The following is a 23,618-nucleotide window of genomic DNA, read 5'->3' as shown; positions in this document are numbered from 1 at the left end:
TTTACCAAATGGCTGCAATGACAGAAAGAGTGAAAAATTTAAAGGGGTCTGAATACTTTCCGTACCCACTGTATATACAGGGTGGTCCAAAAGTAGGTGGACAGAAAGTGTAATAAGGTTATGAAGGGGGAGATTTATCAAACATGGTGTAAAGTGAAACTGGCTCAGTTGCCCTTAGCAACCAATCAGATTCCACTTTTCATTCCTCACAAGTCCACCAGAAGAGCCTCTTTGGAATTAGGAATTTCACAAGCTTCTATCATGCGAATCCTGAAATCTATTGGGTGGAAAGCTTATCGTCCACGTCTAATTCATGGTTTATTGGAGGATGATCCAGACAGGCGGCTGCAATTTAGTGAGATTATGCTTAACGAAATTGAAGAAAATGCAGTCATTTTAGATAACATTATGTGGAGTGATGAAGCGTCTTTCAAATTATCCGGCCATATTAACAGACATAATTGTATTTACTGGTATAATGAGAACATGCATTTAATATTAGAGCAAAAATTAAATGAGCCTGGTGTCAATGTTTGGGGTGGTATTTCAAGTTTTGGTGTTGTAGGACCAATGATTTTTGATGGAACAGTCACAGGAGATAATTATCTCAAAATTCTAATGAATCAAGTTGTACCCCAGTTACAGCAACAGCCTAATTCAAATGACCTTTATTTCCAACAAGATAGGGCCCCTCCACATTATTCAAGAGTAGTCCGCAAGTATCTTGATTAGTGTTGAGCCACCCCCGTAGTGTTCGGGTTCGGTTCGGTTCGTCGAACACCGGGATGTTCGAGGAACTGTTCGTCGAACTGTTCGTCGAACACCTTAGAACACCGTCGAACACCGTTAAAACCAATGGCAGGCAAACAAAAACACATAGGAACACATAGAAAACACCTTCAAAGGTGTCCAAAAGCTCACAAACTGCTCAGAAGACGCTTTCTTTAAAAAAGCCGGCCGGCAATTCAGCAGCGGCATACACCGGTACCCGACAATTTAGACATGAAGGAATAGAGTATCACACATAGATTAGATAGATAGAAACATGTCAGTCACATATATATGAAGTACAGTGACAGTGTTGCTTACTATACTTGTCATTTAGTGTAAAGGATTTATTAAAAAATATAATAGTGTTTTCGTGCACCGTCTCTTTAAAAAAGCCGGCCGGCAATTCAGCAGCGGTACCCGACAATTTATAACAGACAGAATAGAGCTTCACACATAGATTAGATAGATAGAAACATGTCAGTCACATATATATGAAGTACTGTGACAGTGTTGCTTACTGTACTTGTCATTTACTGCAAAGGATTTATTAAAAAAAATAATAGTGTTTTCATGCACCGTCTCTTTAAAAAAGCCGACTGGCAATTCAGCTTCTGTACCCGACAATTTATAACAGACAGAATAGAGCTTCACACATAGATTAGATAGATAGAAACATGTCAGTCACATATATGATAAGTACAGTGACAGTGTTGGTTACTGTACTTGTCATTTAGTATTAAAATAAAGGATTTATTATTAAAAAAAATTGGCGTGGGGTTCCCCGTAATTTTAGTCTCTAGCGGAGGTTAAGCAGACAGCTGGGGCAGATGTTTGAAGCCTGGGAAGGGGGTAATACCCACGGAGCTTCCCAGGCTACTAATATCAGCCCCCAGCTGAATACCTAGCCTTTACTAGCTATTAAAATGGGGGACCCCCCCAAAAAAATGACGTGGGGTCCCCCCTAATTTAATAGCTAGCAAAGGCTAGGCAGACAGCTGGGGGCTGATATTAATAGCCCAGGAAGGGAGCCATGAATATTGGCCCCCTCCCAGGCTAGAAACACCAGCCGTCAGCCGCCCCAGAAATGGCGCATCCATAGGATGCGCCAATTCTGGCACTTAGCCTCGCTCTTCCACGCTGCCCTGGTGCGGTGGCAGGGGGTAATAGGGTTGGGGTTGATGTCAACTTATAATGCCAGCTGACATCAAGCCCAGGTTAGTAATGGAGAGGCGTCTATAAGACACCCCCATTACTAACCCCATAGTCAAAGTTAAAAAAAAACACAAACACCCAGAATAAAGTCCTTTAATTGAAATAAAGACACAATTCTTTATTGTTCTAAATTAAACCATACTTACCATCACGCCCATTCCAGCTGAAGCCAACGATCTCCTGCAATAAAAGAAAAATAATAAAGCAACCTCATCCTTACCTTTCCATGGTTCCCAGGACAGCTTCAGCTCTGCTACATCGAGAGGACAGGCTGGACCGCAGCAGAACGCTGCCATCCAGCTTGCCATGCTGCACACACTGAGAAGCGCAGGCATGCTTGCGCTCCTCAGTGTCTGACTGTGACGGCATCCAGATGAGCCGACAATGAACTCGGCTCACCTCATGTACGTCACTGACAGCGTGGGAAAATTCTCCTGCACTCAGCGCTTCAGCGTGAGAATTTTCCCACGCTGTCAGTGACGTGCATGAGGTGAGCCGAGTTCATTGGACATGACCTCGGTTCATTTGGATGCCGTCACAGCCAGACACTGAGGAGCGCAAGCATGCCTGCGCTTCTCAGTGTCTGCGGGATGACAGGCTGGATGGCAGCGTTCTGCTGCGGTCCAGCCTGTCATCTCGATGTAGCAGAGCTGAAGCTGTCGTGGGAGCCATGGAAAGGTAAGGATGATGTTGCTTTATTATTTTACTTTTATTGCAGGAGATCGTTGGCTTCAGCTGGAATGGGCGTGATGGTAAGTATGGTTTAATTTAGAACAATAAAGAATTGTGTGTTTATTTCAATTAAAGGACTTTTTTCTGGGTGTTTGTGTTTTTTTTAAATACTTTACTAGAAATTCATGGTGGTCATGTCTAATATTGGAGTGACCCCATGAATTTCGGGCTTAGGGCCAGCTGATAATGCCAAGCTGGCCTTAACCCCTTTATTACCCAGTGAGCCACCGCACCAGGGCCCTGGATGAGTTGGGTACAGCGCCAGAAGATGGCGCTTCTATGAACGCGCCATTTTCCGGGGCGGCTGCGGACTGCAATTTGCAGCGGGTGGGGCCCAGAAAGCTTGGGCCTCCCTGCGCTGCAGATTCCAGCCCCCAGCTGCCTAGTTGTACCTGGCTGGACACAAAAATAGGGCGAAGCTCCACGTATTTTTTTTTTTAATTCATGAAATTCATGGAATAATTAAGAAAAAAAGGGCTTCCCTATATTGTTGTGTCCGGCTAGGTACAAATAGGCAGCTGGTGGTTGGGAGCAGCCCGTTCCTGCCTGCTGTACCTGACTGGACACAAATATAGGGCGAAGCTCCACATCAATTTTTTTTTCATTATTTCATGAATTTCCTGAAATAATAAAAAAAAAATTGACGTGGGCTTCGCCCTATATTTGTGTCCAGTCAGGTACAGCAGGCAGGAACGGGCTGCCCCCAACCACCAGCTGCCTATTTGTACCTGGCCAGACACAACAATATAGGGAAGCCCTTTTTTAAAAAAATTATTTCATGAAATAATTAAAAAAAAATTGACGTGGGGCTTCGCACTATATTTGTGTCCAGCCAGGTACAGCAGGCAGGGACGGGCTGCCCCCAACCACCAGCTGCCTATTTGTACCTGGTTGGACACAACAATATAGGGAAGCCCTTTTTTCTTAATTATTCCATGAATTTCATGAAATAATTAAAAAAAAAAATGCGTGGGGCTTCGCCCTATTTTTGTGCCCAGCCAGGTACAACTAGGCAGCTGGGAGCTGGAATCCGCAGCGCAGGGAGGCCCAAGCTTTCTGGGCCCCACCCACTGCAAATTGCAGTCCGCAGCCGCCCCAGAAAATGGCGCGTTCATAGAAGCGCCATCTACTGGCCCTGTACCCAACTCATCCAGGGCCCTGGTGCGGTGGCTCACTGGGTAATAAAGGGGTTAAGGCCAGCTTGGCATTATCAGCTGGCCCTAAGCCCGAAATTCATGGGGTCACGCCAATATTAGACATGACCACCATGAATTTCTAGTAAAGTATTTAAAAAAACACAACACCCAGAATAAAGTCCTTTAATTGAAATAAACACACAATTCTTTATTGTTCTAAATTAAACCATGCTTACCGTCACGCCCATTCCAGCTGAAGCCAATGTCTTCTGCAATAAAAGTAAAATAATAAAGCAACATCATCCTTACCTTTCCATGGTTCCCACGACAGCTTCAGCTCTGCTACATCGAGATGACAGGCTGGACCGCAGCAGAAAGCTGCCATCCAGCCTGTCATCCCGCGGACACTGAGAAGCGCAGGCATGCTTGCGCTCCTCAGTGTCTCGCTGTGACGGCATAAAGATGAGACAAGTTCATGTCCAATGAACTCGGCGCACCTCATGCACGTCACTGACAGCGTGGGAGAATTCTCCTGCACTCAGCACTTCAGCGTGAAAATTCTCCCACGTTGTCAGTGACGTACATGAGGTCAGCTGAGTTCATTAGACATGAATGAGCTCACCTCATGCACGTCACTGACAGCGTGGGAAAATTCTCACGCTGAAGCGCTGAGTGCAGGAGAATTTTCCCACGCTGTCAGTGACGTGCATGAGGTGAGCTCATTCATGTCCAATGAACTCAGCTGACCTCATGTACGTCACTGACAGCGTGGGAGAATTCTCACGCTGAAATGCTGAGTGCAGGAGAATTCTCCCACGCTGTCAGTGACTTGCATGAGGTGCGCCGAGTTCATTGGACATGAACTCATCTCATCTTTATGCCGTCACAGCCAGACACTGCAGAGCGCAAGCATGCCTGCGCTTCTCAGTGTCTGTGGGATGACAGGCTGGATGGCAGCGTTCTGCTGCGGTCCAGCCTGTTATCTCGATGTAGCAGAGCTGAAGCTGTCGTGGGAACCATGGAAAGGTAAGGATGAGGTTGCTTTATTATTTTTCTTTTATTGCAGGAGATCGTTGGCTTCAGCTGGAATGGGCGTGATGGTAAGTATGGTTTAATTTAGAACAATAAAGGAATGTGTCTTTATTTCAATTAAAGGACTTTATTCTGGGTGTTTGTGTTTTCTTTTAACTTTGACTATGGGGTTAGTAATGGGGGTGTCTTATAGACGCCTCTCCATTACTAACCTGGGCTTGAGGTCAGCTGGCATTATAAGCTGACATCAACCCCAACCCTATTACCCCACTGCCACCACTACAGGGCAGTGGGAAGAGCGAGGCTAAGTGCCAGAATTGGCGCATCCTAAGGATGCGCCATTTCTGGGGCGGCTGACGGCTGGTGTTTCTAGCCTGGGAGGGGGCCAATATTCATGGAACCCTTCCTGGGCTATTAATATCATCCCCCCAGCTGTCTGCCTAGCCTTTGCTAGCTATTAAAATAGGGGGGACCCCACGTCATTTTTTTCGGGGGTCCCCCATTTTAATAGCTAGTAAAGGCTAGGTATTCCGCTGGGGGCTGATATTAGTAGCCTGGGAAGATCCGTGGGTATTACCCCCTTCCCAGGCTTCAAACATCTGCCCTAGCCGTCTGGTTAACCTCCGCTAGAGCCTAAAATTATGGGGATCCCCACGCCAATTTTTTTTTAAATAAATCCTTTATTTTAACACTAAATGACAAGTACAGTAATCAACACTGTCACTGTACTTCATATATATGTGACTGACATGTTTCTATCTATCTAATCTATGTGTGATTCTCTATTCCTTCTATTCTAAATTGTCGGGTACAGATGCTGAATTGCCGGCCGGCTTTTTTAAAGAGACAGTGCATGAAAACACTATTATTTTTTTTAATAAATCCTTTATACTAAATGACAAGTACAGTAAGCAACACTGTCACTGTACTTCATATACATGTGACTGACATGTTTCTATCTACCTAATCTATGTGTGATTCTCTATTCCTTCTATTCTAAATTGTTGGGTACAGATGCTGAATTGCTGGCTGGCTTTTTTAAAGAGACGGTGCATGAAAACACTATTATTTTTTTTAATAAATCCTTTACACTAAATGACAAGTACAGTAATCAACACTGTCACTGTACTTCATATATATGTGACTGACATGTTTCTATCTATCTAATCTATGTGTGAAGCTCTATTTTGTCTGTTATAAATTGTCAGGTACCGCTGTTGAATTGCCGGCCGGCTTTTTTAAAGAGACGGTGCATGAAAACACTATTATTTTTTTTGATAAATCCTTTACACTAAATGACAAGTACAGTAAGCAACACTGTCACTGTGCTTCCTATATGTGTGACTGACATGTTTCTATCTATCTAATCTATGTGTGAAGCTCTATTCTTTCGGTTCTAAATTGTCGGGTACCGGTGTATGCCGCTGATGAATTGCCGGCTTTTCATGTTTCACTGTTGGCACTGTTCCCATCGATTTGGGCAATCACTGTAATGCCACAACCACCATGGCTGTGGAATTACAGTGAGTGGCAGACAATCCCTGCATGATTGGTGCTCTAAATAGCGCCAGACATGCAGGACACGCTTTTGGTGCACGAACAGTTATCGAACATAACCTCGAACAGCCGAATTTTTTGCAAATCGTTCGGGTTCGTCGAACAACTCGAACACCGCCCAAAACAGCTCGAATTTGAGATTGGCGAACAGTTCTAGTCGAACACCGCTCATCTCTAATCTTGATGAACCATTTCCTAATAAATGGATTGGCCGAAGAGGCCCACTTGATTGGCCGACACGTTCACCAGACTTGACCCCAAAGGATTTTTTCTTTTGGGGAGTACTCAAGGACAAAGTTTATAGTCGAAAACCAAAAAGTGTCAGTGATTTGAAAAATTACATAAGAGATGCATTTCAAGAAATTAATACCCAAAGAGACTTGTGCAAAAAAAAGTTTGTCGAAGTGTAAGAGACAGAATTCAAAGCTGTGCAAATTGTAATGGAAAACAGTTTGAGCACCTGCATTGATAAAATTTAAGGGCTTTTATATTATTGTTCAGAATAAAATATAATTGTCAATGCTATGCTTGTGTTAGTAAATATAATTTTATATATAAATCAAAATCTATATATATATATATATATATATATATATATATATATAGATATATATATATATAGATATACATATATATATATTTTTTATATATATATATTTTTCAGGCTGGAGACTGCATATGTTTGTTTTTTTCTGTTTTTCTTTTAACGCCTAAAGGAACATACCATGATAAAACAGTATATAGCCTGCTGGAGGCTATAATATATGCTCATTGCTGTGTATAAACAATTCTAAGCTGAGCATATGTTTATGTTACATCTTTGTGTAAATGTGTTTTCATCCACATCTGCCTACACACTTCCCTTCTATCCTGAAAATATGTTTCAGGATTTTGTCATTAAAACAATAGCATAAAATAACCTGGTAGACATGACAATACAATATAACTTCAACTGTAGTCTGTGGTAACTAAATACTTTCCAGGGTAAATTAACTCCATCAGCACAGAGCCCATAGCATAAAGCCACAGATGGTATTTATACAGAAAGTAGAAAGTGTCTCAAAATAAAATATTTGATATATTTGAAGAATGTAGAGAAATCTAATTGGGTTTTGATGACAGGATGTGTAGTCTTCTTGCTAAATAGATTTTTTTTGCATTTTGCCATGCAGTAGATCTTCTTACAGACTGTAAACAATATAGTGACTTCAGTTATAATACAGTGGGATGCAATTCTCAGGAGCTAAAATTGCAGCAACAATTGGTTTAGCCAGATGGTATCACTGATAGAGCCATTATATTACTGCACAGCTCACAAACTGGGGAAGTCACAGTTTTCAAAATGAATTACTGTATTGTACATGTTCAGCATCTCCTTCCAGCTAAATAAGTTTATTTGTACATTGAGTACATTACAGCTCAGTTACTGCGGGGATGCTGTGGGTTTAGCTATACAAGACAAGTTAGACACAAAATAACTGTATGACATGATATAGGCATGAATTTACAGATTGGTGAAAATGCCACAAATTGTGCCAAATTTAGCAAAATAAGCGACATGACAGAATATATTGGGCAAAATTAATTAGGCACATTACATATTTTACCAAATGTCATAACAAGTCTGGTGAACAATTTCAAGAATAAAGCAGATTTATCAATGTAAATACATTTAATTAAACTGAGTCAATATGCCAATTTTGGAAACTAGGATGTGAGTGGGACTTTGGCATAATCCAAAAGTATTTGGAGCTTTAAAATTGGGCATAGTGTAAACCGTTTGTCAAAGTTTTCCCATAATTTATTATTAAATTAAGAGTTTGAAACAAAAGCCATGATGATTGGAGCATTAACTTTTATCTACAGAAGATTCATCACAAAGGAGTTTGGTCTGTTGATGAATCTGGTTCATGCTACATTAGGAGGGGGAGACTGTCATACTTTTCGTATGTTGCATTTGTCTTATTAAATAATTTATTTTGTATTTTAAGCATTTTTAATCCCCTGATTTGTCAAATCTCTACCTAGACTCTGTTTAAGAACTAGTGATTAGTGTTGAGCGAATTTGTTCGGCATTTCAAATTCGTGTTTGGGGTTCTGACTTGTTCGCGCCAAAAAAATCGGCTCTGCCCACGAACATCTGCGTGACAGCGTGGCAAATCAGGGATGTTCGTGGGCGGAGATTATTTTTTGGCATAAAAAAGCCAGAACCCCGAACATGAACCCAAATTTGAAATGCCAAACAAATTCGCTCAACACTACTTGTGATGAGCGCAAGTGCTCGTTATTAGAGTTTGCCAAAGATGCTCGCGTATGTACATACAAGGCTGCTATGTGATCCATGCTGGTCATGGCTGGGGGATTGTCTGTGTATCAGGCAATTCCAAAATGTTTTGTGGCTGTCTCACATGCGGTCGCGGGGATCCGAACATGTCACTCGAGCAGCCGCAATACTCGGTACATACCCGAGCATTCTTGGCAAATATTTTTCACTTTTTTGCCATCATTCACATGACAATTCTGGCATATTTTCTCTAGTAAATCCCCCTCCTCTTCTATCAAACATTAAATATTAACAAATGAATAAATACATATAATGCAATATCCTTACTTAAGGGAATAACAAGTCGGCTTTTTTTTTGTAAGAAATAGCAAAACTCAATTCTATGAACGGCACCTGGCATTGCTTCTGATTCCTGCTCACTTCAGTAGGAGTGAGCAGCAATACCAGACCTAGCCCATGAACAAAAATGGAGTTCTTTCTGTAAAAAATAAGAATCTTCTTTAAAACCTCAAACGACCCCTTTAGGAAGAGTCTGCATTATTGGATCATCATTGACTGCTAGTTTTCATGAGTACAGTTATACAGTAGAAAAAAAAAATCGAACAGGCACAGTTTCGCTAAGAGCAGAGACAATAAATATGAAATCGCTTTTTAACTCTACAAGAAAAGGAAGGGGTTATGAGAAACGTGAATCAATGGAAGACATGTCTACACTCTGGGCGCAGGCAGTGATAAGGTAATAGCAGGATGCACACTATTAGATTTTATGACGTCTGTAAAGTTTAGTCTTTTGGCAGCAAACACAGATTCATAAAGACAATGACGTTTTTAATTTACAGTTTTGCATTAGCTATTTGGTAGATAAAGCCTCTATTGTCCCTGTACCATTTCATGTAACATCAAAGAAACTACTTTAATGCACTGTTAATATTCTTTGTACATAAAAGTGACATACAGTACAGAACAGGTAATTTCATCAAACTAAATATCATAAAAACAGGATGTAAATAGGAAATAAAAGAAGCAGAAATCTAATTCATTGTTAGGAAGTGATAATGTTATTATTGCTCTTTATTTATTGCTTTAATACTTTTACCTAAGAAGTCCGTCCTTGTGTCATTCTAATAGCTATGAAATTACAGATGACAATGTCTTCATTTTAAGTACAATACAAATGTTGTGTAAATGTTGATCCCTGCATTAGATCTGCTTCAATTTTGCATTTTTATTGCTCATTTATAACTTCTGAATGAAGTTCCGACTAAAATGTCCCATAATTTCCCATTAACCATGTAAGGTGATGTCTGCACCTAGCCCAATCTGAGGTGCCCGTGGACCATTGGTGCTCATGCCAAACTGGGAGCTTGAAAAAAAAGACACTCCCAGCTTCTTTTCTCGCACATTTTTATGCACATTTAGCTAATGCATTGGTGTTTTACAACTACTGCTCACCATAATATTTAAAGGGGCATTGTAGGCAAAACTGGTAAATTGTGTTATGCCTAATACAGGGCTTCTCTTCTATATTTTATAGAATGACCGGTCTTGCATTGCATTGTGCTGAATTTGTTTTATATGGACTGTTCTGCTAATTTATTCTCAGGGACCAATGAATTGTCAATTCTGTACTTTCTGGTTGCACAAGAAGTACACTGAAGCCGGACTCGTCAGCAGCAATCAAATATGAGCAGATATTGGGGGTCACAAGAGCTATATCGCCATTGGAAAAAACATGCACAGGAATCTAGCTATGACTAATATCTGCTTATCATCTCATGTTTATTTTTATCTATCTCCAAAGTCAGATGGTGAAAAAATGGATTTTAATCAGCTCATGTAATGTTATAGCTCAAAATGGCAGTGTATATCTCAAGAAATATATAAGGGGAACACAAAGAGCCAGAAATAAGTGTTACAAATATATTAAATAGCAAATTAAAGCAAAAGTAATAAATATATTATAAGAATATAAAGGCTCTGCCATTTTAAGCCGACACATTGCAAGGGCTGACTAAAATCCATTTTTTCATCTTCTGATTTGTAGAGCTGCTGCCATTTTTTGAGTTTTGTTTTTTTGTATGCAAAGGGTTTGGAAACACCTTTGCTCTTATTTTTCTACTATTGTCTATCTGTTTGTTATCTACCTAATAACTATGTAATATCTCTCAACTGTGTCTATCTAGCAAACTATTTCCAATATCTATCAGCAGTTTTTTGCTATATAATCTGAGGACATTATGATATAGGGGTTAAAATGCTGAATTCAGCCATGTGTCACTTGTTAGGCTGCGTGCTGTTGTTTACTTACAGTGAAGGTTTTATCACCAGGAGATAATCAGTGCCTGGACTGGAGCTTGGACAAATGGGTAGACCTACCACGCCCCCTCCACTGATAAGCAGCTCATTGTTTATAGACAATGTACACCGAAAGCTGCATTCTACATCTAGGACCTCTGATTATATCACAACGGCTGCACCCAGTAAACTAAGTGACACACAGCTGGATTCAGGGTCTTCTTCCCTACATTATGCTGCTCTCAGATGAGGCAGCAAAAACCTGCTGACAGATTCCCTTTAAGTGGAAAAGCTCCTCATGGCTACAAGAGAAACCTTTATTGCTCATTGTGCATCCTATAGGGAATTATTCCCACCCTGTGACTTTGGATATGCATCTGCTATGTGCAGGAGTTTTAGAATGCTAATACAGTTCACAGCACCAGAAACGTGTTGGTTAGTCACTACTGGCAAGAGGAAATACAAGCTATTTTTTCGAGGCCAAATCAATATGCTAACCTTCACATTAATGTATAATTTTGAATTGCAACAAATAAATTTGCCAAAATGATAGACAGCCATCTGAAGTCAAGGTTATTATATACAACCTTTTTTCACAGCAGCATGAATTCAAACAGCCGGTAACTCTACACTGAAAAATTATTTGGCAGATGGGTCTGGATAATGGACAAGGCTTTCTGTCATAATGAGCGCACTTATGGCTAAATGCATTACAAATAAAATTAGAACGATATATCTAATTTATCAACCGCACATGATAAAATTTAAATCAAACATTTATGGTGGAACAGATGTCTATTACGAAGGACCTCTGCGTAATTATTTAAAGCGTAAGACCTACAATGATATACACTTCATAATAATCTAATATACATGTATATATGTGTGTGTGCTCCAAGATATATGCAAACATAGAATTATATGAATATTTTTAAATTAAGTTAATACTAAATACACTATATTTGTAAAATTGAGATACTAAGTATACAAATTGGACACCATATGTGCACCAATAGAATACACATTATAGTCTGTGAGATTGTGCTTCTATACATTAATAGTCAATTTTTTTTCTGTATATATCTTGCTTTCTATATTGCTAGTCTATACTTGCTATGTCCTGAATATTCAGAAAAAGCTAAATAAATAAATATATATACACACACACAAAACAATTTAAAGGAAACTGATCATCCAAGTCATGCTTTATTTTAGAATGAACCGTAAAACATACCAGGCTGCTATTGTGCAGGCAATGTCTGATCCATACTGGCCATGACTCGGGCAGCATGAATCTGATGACAGATTACCTTTAATAAATACATTAAGTTATAAACTATAATGTGTCAGACTGTTACTTTACCATGGACAGTACTTGTTACTGTATTACCCTATTTGACATTAGGCAAGTAGACACATGTGTGTTAGGAGCACAGTTGCCAACCGTGGTTTTGGCTGCAGTGCACACGTTACATACGTCAGCGGCAGCCGATCGGCTGTTGAACATCAATATTCCCGCAGAGCGGATGTTCGCCATGACAAAACAGTAACTGTATGAAATCCAGGGAGTATCAAGCATAGATTCTATCTGACTTTATAAAACCTGTGCATGATACTCACTAGGCGTCATACAGTTGCGTCGACACCTGCACCACCCAGTATACATTTGCTTTATTCCACACATGAAGCCTGAGCAAGCAGAAGAGTAACATTGGAAATACACTTTAACGCGTAACCATAGTTTTAATTTTTAGTTCATAATTCAATAGTACACCTTAAAAATAAGCAACTTTGTAATATATCTTATCAGAAAAATCTGCTTCTTTCTCTGCCAGAAGTGATCAGTCATTATCAAAAATCTCAATTCTGAGGTAAAATCTGTATTAAGTGAAGACAGACCTTCCCATTGCTGAGATAGGAGATGGCAGGTGTTATTGATAAGATTCTATCTAGACAGGAGGGAGAGGAGGAGGGAGGAGATCTGTCTCTAGCTCCTCCCTCCACCATCTAGATAGAATCTTATGAGTAACACCTCCCTGATGTACGTAACGTGATCACTGCAGCCAAAGTCAATGGAGCCCAGAGGCGCTATCATTGATGGAACGGTATCGGCGTGGGCAGTGAGTGTAAGCTCTTATTATTTCACTTGGGGGAACAAATAATTAAAGAAGTAATGGGCCACCAGTTTTATTATATACTACATGTAAATCTAAAATGTTCTATTAACATGACTGTAAAAATATTTGAATCTCCATCCTTACTCTTTGAAAGAGGTTCTGTAGTAGCTGCAGTAGCATTTACACAGGTTACAGAGCTCCAAGTTGTCTTACAACATTTTCATAATTTATAGAACTATATTGTGCCTTATTATACACACCTCAGCTGCTGCAGAACCATATGCTTTGTATGGTTTATGACAGAAATAAGTGGGAATTATAGACATTGGCAGATTTTTCCCGATTGCACGATTTTATGCTCTACAATGATCTCATCATATCCACAATACTGTATTCTGAAACTAAACGTCAACTGTAAACTACTACATGAAAAGAAAATTAGCATGTTGAATACTCAGGGGAGATATTGCAATCACAGGCGTAGTGCTGGCAAAGTAAAGGATACATTGTGCAAAAATATATAAATTAATTTTCATAATTTAAATGATAAAAATACAAATTAAAAAAATATGGGAAACTGACCCTTTGTGAAATTCTTTAGTTGTTTTACAATTTTCACATTGTGTGGTGAATGATATTACACTTAGAGTTACTATATATAATTAGTATTTTCAGCATATTCTGGGTAATTACTATTTATAGTGCAAATGATAATGACTATTTATAATTATATGGTATATGGGAAACTGCAGTGTAAACAGGAGAAAGCAAACACAACCAAAATACAACTACAGCCACTTGTCAACCTATTGTAACTGTCATGTAGTTGTAGAGTACTTAGAATACTTGTTAGTTAACAGGACTTTGGAAAAAATCCGTAAAACTTTCACTATGTGATTTTGAAGAGAAACGATACATTAAAATATTAAAAAATTTCATTTTTCAATTTTATTTAACTGCATCTTTTCCTGGCTATTTTGAGTCGTGTAATTTGATCAGATAGGCTAATAAAATGTAGAGTTTTTTAGATATCCGACATGTAATGTCATAATGTGATAGTCTTCTGCGTAAAAGTTACTGAGCATTAATCTCAGAGACAATGATTTTTAATACAGAGATATGTGGAAAAACCATCCTCACAGTGCATCTGTCACAAGATTTCACGATGCAAACTACATAAATTATAAAAAAAATACCTGATGAGGCATGTGTACTTATTTACAAAAAAAAACATTTCAAGGTGGACATATACGGTTATCCCTTTTTTAAAGTTTCCTCCAATGTTAAAATGAAGATTTTATCAGTCTGGCTGGAATAAAAAAGTGCTAGATAAATTATACCTGGACTAAGAAATCTATTTAGTAATGTATGCAGTACATATTATAAAATGTGGCTTTAAGGACAATGACCATAGTCCATCCATAATATGGTAACATGCAAACCATAATTTCAGCTTCCAGTAGACCTGGAGTCCTATACACAAAATATGGCTCCAACTGACCTTGGACATAACTTCTCTGTAAATGGAGTAGGAGACATGGATTAAAAGAGTCTCTGTGGTCAATTTTTTTCTTCTTCATCTCACAGCAGAATATAGGGTAGAGAACATGATTTTAGTAGTGTATAACTTACTGGACTCCTTGCTGTAGTTCTGTTAAAACACTATTTTATTAGCAGTATATTAGAACTGAGAAGACCAGCAAACCTGCGGTGATGCAGACCTCAATATCAATGAACTCTGCCTATCTCACATCTCCAATACTAATTGCCATCTTCCTGTCTATGCAAAACTATGACAGAAAGTTGTCAATCAAGAGACAGGGCAGGTTATACTGAGCTCATCACTGAGAGACCGAGCAGAATGAAGTGTATCCTATACATATTGTTGTATCCTATACATTATGCGAAATAAAATGTTGAGTGAAATGCTTAATCTTGAAATTCTTTTGTAGAATAAACTGCTCTTGGAGATTGAGCAGAGATGCAGAATATAAAACAGAATTTATCAAAATTATAGCAATAAGCCCAGTAAGTGACACAGCGCTTGGATCACGGTCTCCAACCCTACGTCATAGTGCTCGCAGACAGGGCAGCAAAACCTGGTGATAGAATTCTTTTAGCTCCAATAAGAATTAGCAACATTATGCGGAATAAAATGTTGGGTAAAATGCTTAATCTTCAGATTCTTTTCCAGAATAACCTGCTCTTGGAAAGGAAGAATGCAAAATTTCATCGAGAATCGTTTCTCAATAGAGATACATAAGTTGTTGATCAGATACTTGCAGTGATCTTAGCTTCTGTGCTCTGTCATATACCGCAAAACAACAGAAGCAGAAGTGTCATTCGTGATTCTTAGCATCAGCACATTGGGACTTTACAGCCTGCTCTTTGCCTTCGATCAATACGCGTCAATGGGCAGTTCACCTGACATCTCATCAATTCTTCGTCTTCATGAGTAGCTGTGTGTATACTCCCCTATTATAAAGGGACTGTAAAAATGTTTATATTAAGGTGTTGGGTTCCTGATCCCAACCAGAAAATTGCCTTGATTGAAAAAAAATGTTCTGGAGTGAAAAGTGCATTTATCAGTGGATTTCTAATATAGATGAAACTAATGGCTTTTCTGCCTCGTTGTAAACATTAGGGGATATGTGACACTTCTGATGGGAACAATAAACTAAAGCCGTGCTCCTGATTGCAGGTACCTATTTAATTACTATTGATTTGACATAAATAATCGGGAGTAAATAAATAGTTCTTTGCACTTGTTTGCAGTTATTATGCGGAGACATCTGAAATATGCACAGTATTGGCTGCTCTATATATTGTCTTTAATTCCGTTTGTCAACACTTTAAATTGCTTGCATTAGCATACTGATTGGCAGTAAAACAAAGTGAACCTCTGCATGTTAGGACGTTATATAGGATACACTTCATTTTTGCCCGTCTTTGTCATAAACAACATACCTATAAAATTTTCTCTTGGGCAAAATCACTGTAAATCATTTTCTGCTCCAAAACTCAGAGTAGAGCCACGCAAAGTTCCTCATTACACTGACCTGGCAGCAGAGCCAGCCAGTTCAAGGTTAGACTAAGTGATTTTTTTTTTAACTTATTTTACTGCTATGTCATCTGTTTTAATATAATAAAATCTCTTGGGTATAAAAGGGCAGTAACACCACTTTATCTCGGTTAGTTTTTATTCCATACTCCAGCGATGGGGGGAGAGTATCAAGGACTGACATTATAACCTTAAGCATAATGAATATATAAAAACTGGAAAAGGTTACCAAGTATGCCGAGATATAGAATCTCAATAAATGATTTAAATGTTTTAAAAATGCTATTGAATATTAAACTAATACACTGTGTTCCAAATTATTGTGCAAATAATATTTTCTCAGATTTTCCCAAATTACCTATATGAATTGCAGTCATTGTAATTTTCCAGTCAAATAACTATTAGAGTACAATTGAAAGGTTTTTGTACAAACTGCCTATGATAACAGTATATTTTTAAAAAATAAAAAACTCAAACTGCACTCAAAATGCATGTTCCAAATTATTATGCACAGCAGTTTTCAACCTTTTCATTTTAATAAAGAACAAAAAAATGGTCATTTTTGAAATTATAAGCATTAGCAGGTTATTACAAACTGAAATCAAACAGTTTTCAACTCAAAACTTTATTCTAGGTGATGTTACATTTGCACATTGGACCGCTTGTTCGAAAGGAGCTTCTGAACTCTCTCGTCCATTGAATTTGTCAGGTTTTGGATGGTTTCTGCTTCAATTGTTTTGCATGAGGACAGAATACCCTCCCAGAGCTGTTGCTTAGATGTGAACTGCCTCCCGCCATCATAGACACTCCTTTTGATGATGCTCCAGAGGTTCTCAATGGGGTTGAGGTCAGGGGAGCATGGGTGCCCATGCTGCACATAACACATCTGCATCTCTGGCTGCTATGGGCATAAAAGGGGAAAACAATTGAAGCACAAACCATCCAAAACCTGACAAATTCAATGGACGAGAGAGTTCAGAAGCTCCTTTCGAACAAGCGGTCCTATGTGCAAATGTAACATCACCTAGAATAAAGTTTTGAGTTGAAAACTGTTTGATTTCAGTTTGTAATAACCTGCTAATGCTTATAATTTCAAAAATGACCATTTTTTTTGTTCTTTATTAAAATAAAAAGGTTGAAAACTCTGCTGTGCATAACAATTTGGAACATGTATTTTGAGCGCAGTTTGAGTTTTTTATCTTTTTAAAAATATACTGTTATCAAAGGCAGTTTGTACAAAAACCTTTCAATTGTACTCTAATAGTTATTTGACTGGAAAATTACAATGACTGCAATTCATATAGGTAATTTGGGAAAATCTGAGAAAATATTATTTGCATAATAATTTGGAACACAGTGTAAATGCAAAAAGAAAAAGAAGTTAAATGACTAAAAAAACAGTAAATCATTTACTGATGTATATACAAAGTAAACACAAAAAAATCAGAAGTATGTAGGAAGGCAAAGGCCAGCACATTGGCTACCAGATAAAAAGGGAGATGGGTATATATAATGAGTTCCACATGTAATATACTGAGTGGTCATATGGAAAAAGACTAGACTCTCAATATAGAAGTGAAAGCATATAAATTAAAGGAAGAACATTCCTATATAAAATAATCACCACTGTGGTTATAGTAAATGTTTTCTCAAAATGCCACAATTCATATAGATAAGGTTGAGAATTCCATCTTACCCATCATAGAGTACACCCAATCAGGTTACCAGACATAGAAAGAGCTCCAACGCGCGTTTCATATGTTTATGTTGTTGCTTCTTTAGAGGGATAGACTTCATTTTATATACCCATCTCGCCCTATAACCTAGTTATCTGGTAGCCAGTGTGCTGGTATTTGTCATCCTACACACTTTTGATTTCTGTGTGTTTACTTTGTATATACATCAATAAAATATTTACTGTTTTTACCCATTTAGGTAACTTCTTGTTCTTTTTGAATTTATCATTTGTGGAATTGCTGATGGATCTTGATCAGTATTGTTCTGATTTATATATGGCTTTTTAATCTATTATCAATATGCACCTGATGGATTATTGCTACTCATGAATATTAAACTGAATAGGAAAAAACTAAGACCCTGATTCATCTTTGCCTTTGTGCCTGTTTTTTGTTCTAGTTTTGTGTGTTTTGTGCCTTTTTATTGCTTGCGCCCAATTCATTATTTTAATTGCGCCTCTTTTGAAGTCTATTTTATATGTGTTTTCCTAGTTTTTTTCCCCAATTTGGGGGCTGATTCCAGATGTTTTGCCTGATTCATCAATTGCAACTTCTTAAAAAGTTGCAAAATTTGGTGCAATTTCACTCCAGTCCCACCTGGTGCCAAATTTCAACTTTTGGAGCCAAAAGTAACAAAAACAGTTCTAGACGGATAAAAAGGCCATTTTTTACTTTGCGCCAAATTCATAAATTGCCTGCACCATTTTGATGAATTTTGTGCCAAAAACAGCAACTAGTACAACAAGACAAAAAAGGAAAGTGATTTAAAAAAATGTAAAATGATGAACAAGCGCCAAAATCATACAGATAAGAGCCAGTCACTCCTGACAACATACATGTTACATTGTAAATGACTTGTGTAAGTAATTCCATTCAGAATTGCTCTTAGGTATGTTATCCGTGCTACCTCTGATTTTCTGAAAAATAACAGTACAACCATGATTAGTACTGTGACTTTGGGACTTTTTCACCCACAAATGAAAAAGCCTAAAACTGTAGATTGAGTCACAATAATTCTGACATTTTACTGCTTCTCTTGAGCAATATTGTGTATTGTTCCTATGAGATCAGCAGTTTGTGCTCCAGAGCTGCTATTCTCTCCACAACCGAGGACAAAAAGTTGCAATGATTTGAGAAACTATGGAATTGCTTTAGGCTTGTGTGAATGTGAAACTATACACTATATATAGTTATCCCTCTGTTTGTTTGGTAGCTGCATCAATAGATATGCAAGGAAAAACACTTTTAAATGAAGGCATGAACACCCACATGACAGCCCACATGCACCCTAGGAGCGCGGAATAAAAGTCATTCATATTAATGCAAGGAGCTGTCTGTCAGGAAACAGCAATAACATTACAATACAGTTATATTTGCCATTTTTTATAACATATATAAAGTGTTTTAACTTTACATCCCCAAGGCAAAACTCTAAGGTTTTTTTTTGTCAATTAAGAGGAAATCCCTTTTTTTGGATTGATTTTTGTGTCTAGAAGGTTGTTGCAAGCTTTTATTCTACAATTATTTCTAACATCACTTCTTAACCGTGATACTTGATTCTCCCTATTCAAAGAACTGTATCCAATTTGAACAAAGGGATGAGAATGAGCAGCCTTTATTCGCAGAATGATTTTGCTTTTCTTTGCCGCTCGGCAGGAAGATAGATCCAAGACAGTTAATTTGTTGTTTCAGAGGGAAAATGTGAAACATAAAAAGATTCACTCCCCAAAGCTTTACATTTTCTAACACCAAGGGAACCAGATGTATTTGTAAAACTAATGCCTTGGGTATGTTTCCAGAGTTACTACTGAATAAATATCTGCCTCTGTTAAACACTCGTAATTGTTCTGGAGCAGAGTCTACTCTCAGTGGTATATATATTAACAACATATGATAAAATAAATGTCAGAAAATTGTATAATATTTTACATAGTCAGAAACATAATATCATCATGTAACTATTTTTATTGTTACAGCACTTCAAAATCATATAAATATCAGCAAAAAAAGTGAGAAAGCCTAAATTATAATATAGAATACAATACTGAAACACATCTTTTAGGAACTACTTTATATGGAAAATATAAAGAATGATAGATAAATAAAAATCTATCTATCTAACTATCTATCCAACTTGTTAAAGGGGTACTAGTGAAAACACCACTTTGCAATTTACTTAAATTTGTTAAAAATCCTCTTCATTCTCTGAAATGGAGGTTATTTTTAATCCTTTAGTTATAGGCTCATTGGCTAGGTTATTGGCCACCTCTGAAGTCTATCAGCGGTGGAAGGTCTCTTAAGCAAGGAATAAAGCACTTGCAAGCGCTTTGCTATATAGCTTGGAAGCACTGCTCTGGATTGAGGTATCATCAGTGCCCCTGCACTCCCCCCATGCTGCAAGGGTAAATCAGCCTTTGCTTGCAACATGTAAGAGCATACAGTTCAGGCCAGAAGCACAGCCATACAGCAGCAAACTGCCCCAGGCAGGCAGGAAGGCAGAAGGCAGGAGAGCAGGGTACTTTTGAAAATAGTAGAGGAGGAAAAATATTAAAATTTGAGAGTCCACAGTGGTTGATACCTTTTAAAGGCTAGCTGAAAAGATGGTAATAAATAGCAAGCTTTCTAGACTTCTCAGGTCCCTTCATCAGGCACAAAATCTGAAGAGTCACATATTTATATAAAAGGACACAGGGATAATGCAATAAATAAGACAAGTAACATGAAGCAGAACTATCAATATGGGAAGGGGAGAAACAGTTGTGGCAGTAAATATTGGAGGAGTTCATAGATAAGGAGTGTAGAAGTTTCACTGTCCTCTGAGCTTGTGATGCCCCCACAGGTCTGAGGAGCACATTCCTTAATTGATGTAGAAAGACATAAATCCATGTGACACATTCATTCCTGCTCTGGACGTGTCAATGTACTTGACCTGAGTAGTTGTGAAAGCTTGCTATTTATCTTTTCAGTTAGCCATTAAAAGGTATCCACCACTGATGACTCTGAAATGTTAATATTTTTCTATCTACTGGCTAACATGGTGCAAAGATATATTTTTCATGCAGTAGAGGAGGATAACTCTTTAAGAGGACAATATTGCCATAACTTAGAGGGAAAGATAGACTGAAGATTGTGGCATGAATATCATTGAGCGTGTAAGAAAAATTCTATCTTCCATGATCGTTATTGATATTGACCAAGACCCAGAGAAATCATACTACAAGAGTCTCTACTAGTGTTGAGCGAGTATGTTCTGTCCGAGTATGCTCGGGCCGAGCTCGGAGTATTTATAGCTGCTCGGTGATAAGGTTAAATCGCTCCCGTGTGCATGATTTGCAACTGTTTGACAGTTTTATTACATGTGAGGAATGTGTAAGAAATAGACATTCCTCACATGTAATAAAACTGTCAAACAGTCGCAAATCATGCACACGGGAGCGATTCAACAATATCACCGAGCAGCTGTAATTACTCGGAGCTCGGCCAGAGCATACTCGGCGAAAGGGTTAATAGAACATACTCGCTCAACACTAGTCTCTACATAAGTAGAAGATATTCCATCAGTATTCAAGGAGGATAGATAAAGAACACCCAATTTACACTTTTGGGGATAGAAGCAGTGCTGTGGTGTCGGAAAGCCAAACCTCCGACTCAAACTCCTCAATTTCCCTGACTTCCGACTCCATGACTCCGACTCCACAGCCCTGCCTCACTACTGAGCATGTACATAAAGTGCAGCACAGATTCATCTCAACTAAAAACCTAAATACTTACATCAGGAATAGAAAAAAAAATTATAGGACATTTAATAACTTTCCCAAATTCTTATGAAAAAATTTACAGCACATTCTGCATTTTTACTATTGTACCCAATTTATATTTAAATTGGGTACAATATTTATATTTATGCCCATTTTATACCGACTCTGACTCCATCAAAATTAACACTGACTCCGACTCCACAGCCATGGATAAAAGACATATCGCAAAGCATTTTCAGCAGAATTTGTGAGGGCTCGTGTTCATATCCAGCAGCCGATATGAATAGGCAGAAATGCAGTCTAAAGAAAATGAGGGGGACAAGATAGCTGACTGCTATAGACTTATTGAGACAAGATAAGAAGAGTGGAATAACTTATAATAACTGTTTTCTTGCTTTTCAGATGTATTCTAATACTCTTAAAAGTACATAGCAGGTAAGAGCTTTGACGCTTATGAGCACAATTGCTGTAACGATGCATCAATGTCCATTTTGACAATTCAGCAACAGCAGAGATGCTCTGTGCCACTTACATTGCAAAACGTTCATATTAGTCTATTTTTTGCACTTTGCCAAATCTAATATAAAAATGTATAACGCACTTGTATTTGTCCATTAATAATGCTTCTTTTTATATTTGTTGGTAGCAGGACATAATCTTGTGGGAATCACTATATGTATGTAAGATAATATTCTGCCTGAAGGCTCCTCTGTCAGACCCCATCACCGTACCAGAGCTGAATATTAAAAGCTGGAAGTTCAGTATTTAAGATTGTATATTTTATGAAAAGAAATTATATATAATAGGTGTGAGCGCTTGTGTGTGTGTTGTGTTCCATAGATATTTACATTCTTGATAATCATTATTTTTCATATATATTAGGCTAAATTAAAGGCAATTTAAGATATGTTTTAGCCATTTTCTGTATAACCTTATATTTTTTTAATAATATGATAAAGCCGTGTAAAATTATTCCGACCCAGTTAAATATCACTATCTGGGGATCCCAGGTAACACTGTAATTAACAATGTGCTATACTGCTCTATAGATACAAGTCAATATTGCTACATAGCGGAATTACCAAGTATTGATTACTGAAAAAATGTAGGCAAAACAATGAGCATTTTCCAGCAATGTAGACAGTTACGGCATAGTTGGAGGAGATACATTATCTTTATGACTTTATATCTACTTTACATCTTGTTTATGGAACGTATGGTGTATGATATACAACGGGGTTTACGACAAAAGCAATATTAAAGCAGAACATAACGGAGCCTACTGATACGGCAAAATGACTTAGTTTATGACCTTTAAATGCCAACACATAGTCATGTTTATGTTCATTTATGTTGATACAATTTCTTTTTTAAGCTTTTGGCACTTAAGGGCGGCATTTTCTATTTTCATGTGTTTAGTCATAACATAACGTTGATATATGTGAATGAACAGAGAGAGCAGCAGTACATGAAGTGATTAGGTTTTATGATCGGGTTTAGACACGTATAAATTAAAAGTGAAGAAGAGGGTAAATATCCTGATGTGATATGGCCGTACATTAACACATCATGGAAGCATACACATGTGGATTATTAATGGTAATGGAGGCAGGAATGACTCATTACAGCAGTTACATGCTAGATTTTGTTCACGGAACAGTTAGGATGATAATCCTGATGAAAAGAAAATTGCAATGATTGGAATTAATCTATAAAACTATAGCACATGCTGCTAAACAAATGTGCATAAAGATATTTCACCTAGGAATGAAGGGGTTATTGCCAATCTATCCTACTGCGATACAAAACATGCTTTATGTATTCCAAGTACCGGTATGTTCTAATTATAACAATGATCCTTATTGTTTTCCATGTTTCTTCCTGTGCAAGATGATTAAGGCCAAGTGCATGACATTTCAGACAATTA

At 37.9% G+C, this 23,618-nt stretch overlaps 1 protein-coding gene across 6 annotated transcripts in view; it reads right to left on the bottom strand.

Annotated features, from left to right (window-relative positions):
* PCDH17 (protocadherin 17) overlaps window positions 1-23,618 on the bottom strand; it is a 258,864-nt gene that overhangs the window by 12,587 nt on the left and 222,659 nt on the right. The window lies entirely within an intron of this gene.

Source organism: Phyllobates terribilis, unplaced genomic scaffold (genome assembly GCF_046119375.1).
Source record: "Phyllobates terribilis strain yellow unplaced genomic scaffold, ASM4611937v1 Scaffold_2__4_contigs__length_985480577, whole genome shotgun sequence".
In the NCBI taxonomy this organism is placed as follows: Eukaryota; Metazoa; Chordata; class Amphibia; order Anura; family Dendrobatidae; genus Phyllobates; species Phyllobates terribilis.
The sequence above is the reverse complement of the archived record's forward strand: the minus strand, read 5'-3'. Positions and strand labels throughout refer to the sequence as shown.